General features: G+C 32.2%; 1 long non-coding RNA gene across 1 annotated transcript in view; it reads left to right on the top strand.

Moving 5' to 3' along the window:
* The window catches only part of LOC115271808, a 28,227-nt gene that overhangs the window by 4,949 nt on the left and 10,435 nt on the right, over nucleotides 1–12,843 (top strand). Inside the window, exon 2 of the long non-coding RNA XR_003900109.1 lies at nucleotides 1,816–1,877. This is a non-coding gene — a long non-coding RNA (uncharacterized LOC115271808). The remainder of the gene's footprint in view (nucleotides 1–1,815; nucleotides 1,878–12,843) is intronic.

The following is a 12,843-nucleotide window of genomic DNA, read 5'->3' as shown; positions in this document are numbered from 1 at the left end:
TACAGTAGTTGCAATGACACTCCAAACAGAAAAGCAAAGTAAAAAATCAAAACACCAACTTCTGTTTCATGTAATTAGACTTATACAGAAATTAGAAGGTTAAGTAACAACTAGTTAATCACCTAATTTCACAGCTATCTGAAGTGGCAATCGTTATATAGCAGCTTATCTATGATACATTCAAGATACATGATACAATATATTAGTTGTTCATAGGCTACAACACAGCCTGCTTAATACCTTTCCTTAAATTCCACCTCTATACTACAGTATGCTTGAGGACCATGCAAAAAAGTAGCTACCTTTTATGTAGGAAATGGATGATTAAGTCTTTGGTGTTGTAAATATTTTAAATATGTTGATTTATAGTTTGCATAGTTTTATGTTTTATCCATATTCCATTAGAAATGCCCTCTAATGGGGCACCTGAGTGGCTCAGTTGGTTAAGCGACCAACTTCGGCTCAGGTCATGATCTCACAGTTCATGGGTTTTAGTCCCGCCTCCAGTTCTGTGCTGACAGCTAGCTCAGAGTCTGTAGCCTGCTTCAGATTCTGTGCCTCCCTCTCTCTCTGACCCTCCCCTGCTCACGCGCTCTCTCTCTCTCTCTCTCTCTCTCTCAAAAATAGATAAAACATTTAAAAAGTAAAAAAAAAAAAAAAAAAGCCCTCTGCCTTAGAATGGAATGGAGAAAGAAAACAATGAATATAAACTCATGATTTCAAAAATAAGAATTTGAAGTGAAAACATTTCTGAGCCAGCATATAGGTCAAGTTTTGTTAAAGAGAAATTGAGAAGTTTTCTTAATACCTCCATACCGATTCTTATTCCTAGAACTATACTTTTATCTGTATCATCTATAAAGCATTTATAAAACAGCATATGATATGTAAAGAAATATCTATCAGCTTAGAGAAAAACAAAAAAATCATTCCAGCTGGTGAAAGGAGAGATTGATTCAGAAGGAAAAGAATGGAAGCAGATGCTGTCTGGGTCCCTCATAATGTGGAACATGCATGTTCATAAAACTAGATATGAGTTCATGTATGTGTTGATGAGGAAAATGACAGAAATCTGAATTCTACTAGATACAATCTGCCAACAGAAAGGACTTCTGTTCAGTTTCCTATTAAGCAATGTGCTGATAATTTTCCCATTTGCTCTGAGACCCATTCTACTTCCTTCCTGGCCTTTCATTAGTAAAGTTAAAAGTGTAGTTCCTCCCTGAATCCCATGAATCCCACCTGTTCCCACCTTCAACAGAATATAATGAAAGAAGGTTTTTTTTTTTTTGCACTTCTAATTAAATTATAGGCGTATTTTGGACATAAAGTGAGTATCACAATAAAGTGAATCAAAGGACTTTTTTGGTTTTCCAATGCATATAAAAGTTATCTTTATCTTTATGCTATAGTGTAGTCAATTAAGTGTATAATAGTATTGTGTCTAAAAAACAGTGTACATACCTTAGTTAAAATATTTTATTGCTAAAAAGTACTATCTGAGCGATCAAGAAATCATAATCTTTAGCAGGGTTTTAGCAAGGAGGTTCCTGTCTTGATGTTGATGGTTGCTGACTGATCAGGGTGGTAGTTACTAAAGGTTAGGGTGGTTGGCAATTTCTTAGAAGAAGACAAAAATGAAGCTTGCCATGTTGACTGATTCTTGCTTTTACAAACAATATCTCTGCACCATGCAATACTGTTGGAAGGTATTTTACCCACAGTACAACTTCTGATTAAGAGTCAGTCCTCTCAAACCCTGCTGCTGCTTTATCAGATCTAAATCCTTTGCTCTTATTTCAATTACTTTCACAGCATCTTCACCAGTAGTGGATTCCATCTCAAGAAACTACATTCTTCAATCATTTCCATAAAAGGTAACTCCTTTTCCATTAAAGTTTTATCATGAAGTTGCAGCAATTCAGTTACATTTTCAGGCCCTACTTCTAATTTAACTTCTCTTGCTATTTCCACCACATCTACAATTGGAAAGAAGAGTTTTCCAAACTCCTGTTTTTCCAGTTTTTCCCAAACTCCTGTTAATGTTGATTATCTCGACCTCTTTCCATGAATCATGAATGTTGTTCACGTCATCTAGATTGGTGAATCCTTTCCAAGATATTTTTAATTTACTTTGACCAGGTCCATCAGAGGAATGACTCTCTATATCAGCCTTACAAAATGTATTTTTTAGTGAAAAGTCTTGAAAGCTGAAATTACCTTTCGATCCATGGGCTACAAAGTGGAGGTTGTGTTAGCAAGCATGAAAGCAATATTAATCTTGCTGTGCGTCTCCATCAGAGCTCTTGGTTGGGACCCAGTTCAATGCATAACATCCTCTTACTTCCATTAACAAGAAGGTATGTAGTGTAATTGCTCTTGGCCATGTGTCCACAACTTAGTCATTTTTGTCCATAAAGAAAGAATGAGACACCCGCTGGGTGAGCAACAGACTTGGGCCCATGTCTCTCTTTAGATCTTTTCCACATAAAAGCCACACACCTTGTGACTTTATTTCTTTATTTATTTCTTCATACTCTGGGGCTAGCACACAAACTGCCTGTCCCAAATTCCAGCAAATGGGATCTTCCAAGCCTGCTCAGAGAGCCTGCTCAGGTTGAGCGGTCCATTGGTCCCTCCTAAGCCATTGTTTTAAAATAATTTTATAAAAATAGCAGGTGTATTTGACTTTCCTATGCCTGACATGTATCTGTTAACTGGGATTACATTTCTGCAGAGGAAAATGTTGCTGTTGATGAGACTCTAAAGTTTAATTTATTCTGACACTTCCTGTGAAAATGCAGTTTAAGATCCAAACATTTGTCTCATTCATTTGCAGCTTCCCTTCTTGTATTCTATTCATGAAAAATTAGTCTGCCTGTCATATGTGATCTATGTACAATAATTTTGACTATTATAAATACAAATTTTGAGTTTATTAAACAAGAGATTATATCTCAATAATAACAATTATATACAAGTGTATCATGGTTAATAGAAAAATGAATTAATTCAAATATCAGTATTAATTCTAATTATTTTATTACTTTTTATTATCTGTTTTATTTTTAATTTTTGTATATTTTTGAGAGAACATGAGCGGGGGAAGGGCAGAGAGAGAGGGAGACACAGAGTCCATAGCGGACTCCAGGCCGGAAGCTGTCAACCCAGAGTCCGACACAGGATTGAAACTCAAAAACTGTGAGATCATGACCTGAGCTGAAGTCGGACACTTAACTGTTGGAGCCACCCACACATTCCTATTTTCTGCTTTTATATGCCTTTAATAAAAATATAAAATGTGTTTATTATTTTTGTCATGTATAGATTACCATGCAATTTAGAGGAGAAATTTCACTGACATATATTTCTTCAAAACTGATATTAATATTTCATTGGATATATATTTGAAAAAATATAAGCTGAAAAAATTATCCATTATTTTATGTACTGTTGGAAAATTCAATGTCCACCTTTGTGACAATTGCAAAAATGAATAATATATTTAATAATGACTCTTAATATTACCATGTAAATATATATGTATGTTGATAATTGAGAATTCTTTAGAGTAGTTAAGGTGAATAAATCCATAATCTTGTGTAAATTGAGAGTTAGTTGAAGCATTTTGTAAAATTCCTTCGTGGTGCACTGTCCAGTAACATGGCCAATAGCTATATGTGGTTATTTAAATTAAAAGTTATTAAAAATATTTAAAAATCACTTCTTTAGGCACTCTACTCATGTATGAAGCCACATGTTGTTAATGTCCATCAATGAACAGAATAGTTTGTAAGACAGTTCATCATTACAGAAACCTCTGTGGGGCAATACTTCCTTGGAATATTAATATTCCATGGGTTGAATTGAATATTGATTCTTTAAATGATTTCTAATAGGTAGGTTTTTCATAAATGTGAGTTATTTCAGCATCCTGTCTTATAATACCATCCCAAATGGAACTCACACTCTAGTGCAGGTTACCATGTTAGAAGGCACATGATACATTAGTTCTAAGATAATGAGGCATGGTAACCATCATGCAGTGCTGCTTTGAAGGTATGTAAAATTTTAAAAAGATGTTCAAGTTTTCTCAGTGTATCACGACATAATGAATTTTGATTTCAGCTTATGTCCCAAAATATAAGTGGCCTTTCCTTTACATGATACAGGGTAATACCATTCTCTTTGATGAAGGATAATAGAAAATGCAGATCACAGGAAAGAAAATTTAGATGTAACATACATTTAGGTCACAGAGAACAGCTGACAAATACAATTTTCTCCAAGGGTTAATGAAGAATAACACACCACCAGCTTTGTAAAGACTATGTTTCAGGGGAACAAAAGCCTACATTTACAATTCACAAATGTAAAGATTAGGGGCTATTCACATCTATGTCACAAGACTCTAAGAGACATTGGCATCCTAGGGAGGAAGATAGCTATTTACAGAAAATGTCAAATAACACATAGAAAATGGAACTGAATTAAAAAAGAGCCAAGCAAAGAGGAATTTATTCAGATTAGATACTGGACGTTATCTGACCCTTAACGGGAAGAAACAGGAGGTTTATAAAAAAATGTTTAATAAATCTGTTATATTTTTAAGTCTCTGTATGTAGAAGCTGTGGGTTAATGCATAATTTGCATCTGTATGATTTTGTTAAGATGTTTTAATTAGTTATTCTCAATAACCTATTTTGTTTATATTAAAAAATGAGTTGACACATTTCCTTATAATGACACATTTCCTGCCTAGTACTGAGCGATACTTGACCATTAAAAATAAAAATTTTCCTTTTGAAGAGGAGACATGAATATTTTCTTTTGTTACTTATAAATGGCTATTGCTTTGTGGTACACCATGATGTGTTATGCTATACATGTGTCCAGCATAGTGAATCTTATTGAAGTACTTAGGGTTTTTTTGGGTTTTTTTTTTGTAGTGATGAAAAACTGTTTCAATCTGACTGTGCTATTCACTACTTGATTGACTTTTTGAAATTACTTAAAACTTAAAAGAAAATTTGATTTTCTCATCTGTAAGATAAGGATAATAATATTTCCTGTCTAACTAACTTGCTGTAATATTTGAATATGATGATTATATACAAAAATGGCTAAAGTGAACGCTCACATTTTATTTTTTTATTTAGACATAATTTTGCGGTAATTATAACAAAACATATTTTGTTGTATGTTATAAATTATCTTGGGAAGGAACTGTTCTGGGACTTTGAGAGCATTGTTGACATTTATGGGCTTGACCTACATTGACAGGTGAATCAGGTACTTCATTACTCTCCCAAGGTCATTCCTTCCAATTATGCGTTCTACTTGGTATTCAGGCTTGCAAGCCATCCTTTGAAGTTGTAGATTTGTCTTCTTCCTGATAGATCTTAAGTTTCTTTTAAGCTGGAATGAAGTTTGGGGTAACAGTTCTAATCACGAAAAAAAATTTTCTAAACAGCGTGACTTTTTTGCCCCAACTTTTCATAGACTTTGCATTATCTTATAAAGGAAAAAAAGAGACTTTAAAGAAGTACTACTCATGTGATGCTTTACTTAAACTTGCAGGCTTCTGATCATTCTAAAATTGAAGTTTGGAAAGAAAAAAAGGACATAAAACCATAGGTCTTATGATGATTTCTGATTCCACAATAAAAAAATCAATTACTTACCTTTCCTTTTTGACAGATATAAAGAACAGCTTTGGAATACTTTGTTTTGCATATCATTAAATGAAATTAGTTTCTCCTATAATCTTTGTGTTCTCCTAGGAATCCTGAGAAAATCTTATCTCTACTTTTTCTTAGTTTACGGTTGCAGATATAGTAACCAGGAAACTCTTTGTAATATAATTATGGGACAGAATTTTAGAGCATGAATAATTTCCAAGTATTTTTTATTTCAGCCATTTTTGAAGTATTATGTACTTCAATTCATGGAAGAGAATACCATAAACTTACCAGACTTATATTAGAACTATGTGCTAGAGCTAGGATTTGGGCTTATTTTAGGTGTGCGTGTGTGTGTGTGTATGTGTGTGTGTGTCACTTTTTTCTTTCACGCAATGTAGCATAATATATATATTATATTGTTATGTTATATATTACATATAGTATATATTATATTTAATTATGGTATATATTAAATATATATATTAAATTACATGTTGCTTTCTACTTAGAAATGTATATTCTGGAAAACAAAGCACATTAGTTCACAAAGACCTTCAAGTTTTATGCCTTCATTTACTTTTTTTTAAACGTGCCCTTATTTATATTTGTTTACATATAGCTTGTATGTTTATTCAAACCATTAATAGATGGTTATTTAAGAGATTTCCAATTGCTTGCCATTTCAAGTAATGCCAACATAAATAACTTAGAAGTATGTTATTTCATGTGTGTGGAGGTGATTCTTCAGGACAGATTCCTAGGACTGAGATTTTATTTTGCTCCTTTGATAGAAGAGCCTTGTGCAGAAAACAAAACTAAATGCAGGGAAATCTATCTTAGCCAATAGGAGTCTTCTGCCAAATAAACTCTGATGGCCCTCTCTTGAGAATGGTTTTCTTCTTTTGCGTGGGGTACTTCATGGGGGCTCTAGTCAGAACTATCTGAATCATCTGAATAGGATTTGCTTACTCAAACATTTATCCATACACTGTATTAAATCCATGTAAGGAAAAAAATCATTATTAGCCTGACAATGATAAAAATAAGCAAGAATGAAAATTCAGTATGTTCTGGTACACACTAAAAGGTATGTTTGCTTATTGACAAACATAATGAAGTATGGGTATTTATGTAAGCAGTAATGGCTCTATAGTTCAATAAAAACTAAACCTATCAACAGTAAACATAATCCTCTTAAGTTGCTTAATAATAGCTTTTGACATTGACATTCATGGTTTCATAACCTCTCATCTTGAAGATTCTAACAAGCTTGGTAATGTTTTTTAAGCATGTCCTAAAAGACAAACCAAACAAAGGGATTACTGCAACACACTCAGAAATAGAAATGCTCACCACTACACAACTGTACATGACAGAAAGTAAAGAAGCATGCAACATTCAATTGAAACTGCATTAAAAATTTAGGTGACAGGATTATCCAGCTTGGAATGCAGCCAGGAGAAGGATAAAGAATTTAGAATTATCATAGAGGAATAATGTGGAAATGCTAACTGTTAAACAAAAGCATCAACTTCTCTCATTAAAATAACTTTCTGGCAGTGAGGATTAATGTTTTATGTGTTTTTAACTTAGTGTATTTGTATGTTAGAATTATTTCAACCCTCTAGATATTGTGAAGAACTTACTCTTTATTTCAATTCAATCACAATTAATAAACATTGCATATAAAAGACACTATCTAAAGTTATTTAACCTGAATTGAATTTTTTCTTTTAATTAAACTAATTTCATTGCTTAGTAAGTTATTAGTTTAAAATTGAATGATACAATTATATCATTTTAAGATAAAAATTATAAAAAATGGTGTATACTTAAGTGACCTTAAACTCGAATATGTATAATCTTAATGCATTAACAAATTATTTCCACTACATAATTTCTTATCTATATAAGTATTTTATATAATTTCACATATATGGTGAAATATAATTTTGAATCTGAATATATTTTATGAAATATTTTAAATGAAATATAAATAAATATATGACCTTCAATAAGGACTCTGGGCTCCTATTTAGCTGGTACTAACCATCTAACATGTTCAGATTTTGAGAGCTTTCAGGTATTACTTTTCATCTCACTAAGTAATAAAAGAACACATGATCTCTATTTAGGAAGATCTATAATGTCTATTTATCTAAATTCAAAATTTTAATTGATGAATCAAGATCTGGCCTTTCCAACATTGTTTAATGTAGGAAACAGAATCTCAGAAGAACTAATGGTAAAGTTAGAGTTAGCTAGTGGCAGAGTTTGGACTTGGACTCCTACCATTTACAAGAGCTCTATGCATTGCAACACACTTTCTAAAAGAAAGTAAATCCAGTTAAATAACTTTGTTATTCATTAAAAAAACTACTCTAGAATAAAATTCTATGGAAGAGTAAGGTTTAGGACAAAAGCTTTATGTCAGTCATTTCCTGGTGAAAGCCACATCAACTAGTTGCTAAATTCACTAGAGTACTGATGTTTTTAGTGGAAAATGCCACCCATCTTCTTTTTCTTTCTTCAGTTAAGCCTACCAATAAAGATAATATTTCTGGATTTATAAATGCCATCCTCAAAGATCAAATATCATGAATATTAAAGACATGCAAAAACTAATTCCTTGAGTAAATTATAAATTAGTGACAGAAGGGGAGCGGGAGACAGGCATTTATGAAACAGCTAAATAGCATGCAATTCAATGTGATTACTTAATACAATATTTACATAGTATTTTGTAGTGAAAAGTTTTGCTCATATCATCTCAAACTAAGGCTCTTAAAGGAAAGAAGTCAGAAGAATCACAGAGGGCAAGGCAGCCCATTGTCATAATTTCTAAAATTCAGGCTCCCAAGGATGAGAGCTGTAGGAGCAGGTGGAGTATAGATTGAGAATATATGTGGTCCACAATATTTAACTGATAAAGTCCAACTGTGATAATTTCTTGCAGTAATTATAATCCATCTGTGATATGACATTAGGCTACTTACTTTACTAGAAAGAAGCATTATATCATGTGGACTCCTGTGGGTTTTCTATCACTGCATTATAATTCAAAAAGACATCTATGGTCAAATAAATTCACAAATGTTGTTGTAAAACAGTCAACATGGTGAATAGATTTAGAAGAGGATAATATATATCTTTTTCAACCCAAAAACAATCTAGTCCTTTATTCAACAAAGTTCTTCTGTGGGTGTGTTCTAGTTTTGGTCCGTTTCTTTAAAAAATAATGTTTGTAGAAAGGTATATACCATCTTTAGACATCTATACAATGACAAATCCAATATGAGAAACAACAGTTCTCTTTTGGCTTCCATATTGTAAAGAGGTTTAAAGATTATAAAACAAACAGACACCTTATCTTATGGGCTATTCAAAAGCATGATTTTCTTTAGTGTTGATTTTAGAAAATTATTCCAAACACCAAAACATTATTCTAGGGGTGCCTGGGTGGCTCAGTCAGTTAAGCATCTGGCTTCGGCTCAGATCATGATCTCACAGTTCGTAGGTTCGAGCTCCACATTGGGCTCTGTGCTGACAGCTAGCTCAGAGCCTGATACCTGCTTCAGATTCTGTGTTTCCCTCTCTCTCTGACCCTCCCCTGCTTGTGCTGTCTCTCTCTGTCTCTCAAAAATAAATTAAAAAGCACATAAAACATTATGGTAATTTATATCTTGTGAAAAAATATAAAAATATTTAGCTACTTTTTGATTCTTTCTTATTTCTTCATATATTTGTACATTCTGGGAAAATTTTACTCCTAATTTTACTCTTACACACTGGTATTTAACTTTCTAGCATCAAATGATCAGTTCTTTGTTGATTTCATTCTTCCTATAGTTGAATATTTTACTACACACTTGCTGAATATGCCTGGACCTAAACTGAAATACCTATATAACTTTTTTTCCCTCATTGAACATACTGAGAATAAGCATATGCTTAGAATTGAATCTCAAAGATGATTTACACAAAGCGATTGATATCCATTGTGCTTGATGTCTGCTTTACAAATGATCATTCAAAACATTAAGTTAATTACCTTTTTTTTTAGTTTCTGTCACTCCACTTAAGCAAGCAAGGAATTTTAATATCTAATGCTAATAAGGCAACCTTATAAAACCTTCAGGAAAAAAATTGTCAAGTACACTGTTGGAGTCACAAATCTAGAAGGATATCTATAATGTGTTGCCAAAGTAAGAGCTAATGTCTATCATATACCAAGCAGAGCTAGATATCCCATGGAGGATGTGCATGATGTTGTGTGTTCCCTTTCACGTCCCACCAATTCCAGGACATGCTCTGTAGAATGCAATACAAGTTGGAACTCTGATGTATAGAATGCTTCTGTTGCATAGTCTCTAGTAATAAATTAAATATAGTTCTTTGGATGTTCAAAATGTAATATGAGAGTGCATGATCATGAACAACATACCAAAGCAAAAGCAATAGTGCATTTCATCTGATAATAAGCTATACTGACATCAAAATTGATTTTTTAAAAATTTTTACTTTTTTACTATTAATTTATTTTTACAATTAATTTATTAAATTTAAATTCAAGGTGGTTAACATGCAGTGTAGTCTTGGCTTCACGAGTAGAACCCAGTGATTCATCTGTTACACATAACGTCCAGTACTCATGGTGAAAAGTGCCCTCCTCAATGCCCATCACCCATTTAACCCATTTCCCAATCCACCTCCCTTCCAGCAACCCTGTTTGTTCTCTGTATTTAAGAGTCTCTCTTGGTTTGCTTTCCTCCATGTTTTTATCTTATTATTCCTTTTCATTGATTCTTAAGAGCACACTATCTGAATAAAATATTTTAGGAATGCTACCATCATTGTTTGCAGAGATAGAGCTGTAAAGCTGGATTGACAAACCCTTCTATATGTGTGTGTGTGTGTGTGTGTGTGTGTGTGTGTGTGCGTGCGTGTATCTATAGCTTTCTACTTTTAAACTATGCTGGTGGTTCATAACTATTATATCTAGCTTCATCTTCTAATCTTAGTTCTCTAAATTGAATAAAAGAAAGAAATGCATGATAGAAAGGTGTGATCCTAGAGATAGAATAGTGATGAGGTCAGACTCATCACTCTGATGAATAAATGGTCATTGAAATTTATAAACCTAGAAACTTATTTATCTTTTATGGATTCACTTATACATGCCTCCACATTTTTTCTGTTATATTTAAAATTTCTTTAAAATTATTTGACTTCAGGGAATATTTATGATAACAATGGAAAATTGTTAGGTTATTGATTTAAAGCTATCAAGCTGGCCAGATACTGAGATTTCATTCAACAAATAATTTAAGAAGAAAAATAAGATTCTGAAACTGTATGTGATTGTTCATTTATTTTTTTCATTACATGCTTATAAGAATAAAAAAATATGTTTCAAAAATTATTATGAAATACTTGCCCTCATTTTCTATGTATATTCTAGGACTATAAAATATTGATGTGAGTCTTATTAATTTTTTTATATATTTGATTGTTCTATTTAACTCAAATAACATTGGCAAATAACCCATTCTTTTTTATATAAAGTTTATTTATTTATGTTAAGGGAGAGAGAGTGCAAGGGAGGGAGGGGCAAAAAGAGAGGGAGAGAGAGAATCCTAATTAGGCTTCATGCTCAATGTAGAGTCTGACAAAAGGCACAATTCTACAGCTGTGAGATCATGACCTGAGCCATCAAGAGATGGATAGATGCTTAACCAACCTAGCCCCCCAGGGCCCCCTCAAATAACCTATTCTTATTCTGTAACATATACTCACTCTTTCATTCTATTAAATATACTATTACTAAAATACAGAGAGACTTTCAACATGGAGCCTGCTTAGGATTCTCTCTCCCTCTCTTTTTGTCCCTCTCTTCCTTGCTCTCTCTCTCTTTCTCTTTCCTTCTCTCTCTCAAAATAAACAAACATCTAAAAAATTAGGAAAAATTGCATTTCTAGTGGTGATTGTATAAGGAGGAAATTTCAGCTCATGTCAATTTTAAAATATTCTTTTATGTTGTTATATATTTTCCAGATAATATTAAATCAAAAATATTAGAATACAGTTGGCTAGAGAATCAGGTTTTCTAATATTTATTTTAAAAATTTGAAGATTTAATCAAGATGCGTGTTTACTTAAATGCTTTAAAATAAAATGAGAATATTTTGAGTCCTTATCATTTCCAATATAAATGAATGAGGATTTTTACATAGCATATAATGATTTAACAGAAAAATGATTGGTCATAATGTGGGAGAAGTTTAGTAAGTAGTAATTAATTTGCTTTTAATTTCTTTTTACTTGGTTTTTTAATTTTCTTCTTGCTACAATGAATTTTTGAGGTTTATTAAAACAGGACTGAGCTAGACACAATGGAATACTTAAATTGAAAAAAATTGACTGTTGAATTTATACCACCAAAATGATGACTTTTCCATAACTCTGTGGATTTTTTCTTTGAAAAATATTGGCAGATCTGAAAGTAAACATGAGCTGTGAGAGGGAATGCTTTTATAAGTAATTCTATAAATGATCACTTTATAATTATCTGCAATGTAATCCTGAAACTAACGAGTTTTATAAGACTCTCTCTACCTCAAAAATCCACAATCCCATGACTATCTAACCCTTCTGTTTTTAGTAATTAGATAACCTGAGAGTCTCCCATTCTCTCTGTAAATTAAGAAAATCTTTGTTAAACTCAATAAAACAGTAATTGTTATTTGATGAGGAAACAGTAATCATACCAAGCTTATATATTATCAGCTAATATTCTGTCCCTACCCAGAACTTCAATCTGTTAGAATCAAACTATTATATATTTTTTTTAATTTAAAATTTTTATTTATTTTTTTACTTTATAAAGTTTCATATTTTTAACATATGCAATTATTTTCCATCTTTTACAATACAGTAGTTGCAATGACACTCAAAACAGAGAAGCAAAGTAAAAAATCAAAACACCAACTTCTGTTTCATGTAATTAGACTTATACAGAAATTAGAAGGTTAAGTAACAACTAGTTAATCACCTAATTTCACAGCTATCTGAAGTGGCAATCGTTATATAGCAGCTTATCTATGATACATTCAAGATACATGATACAATTTATTACTTGTTCATAGGCTACAACACAGCC

The sequence above is a fragment of the Suricata suricatta genome, chromosome 1, assembly GCF_006229205.1.
Source record: "Suricata suricatta isolate VVHF042 chromosome 1, meerkat_22Aug2017_6uvM2_HiC, whole genome shotgun sequence".
Taxonomy (NCBI): Eukaryota; Metazoa; Chordata; class Mammalia; order Carnivora; family Herpestidae; genus Suricata; species Suricata suricatta.
This window is presented reverse-complemented; position numbering and strand designations above follow the sequence as displayed.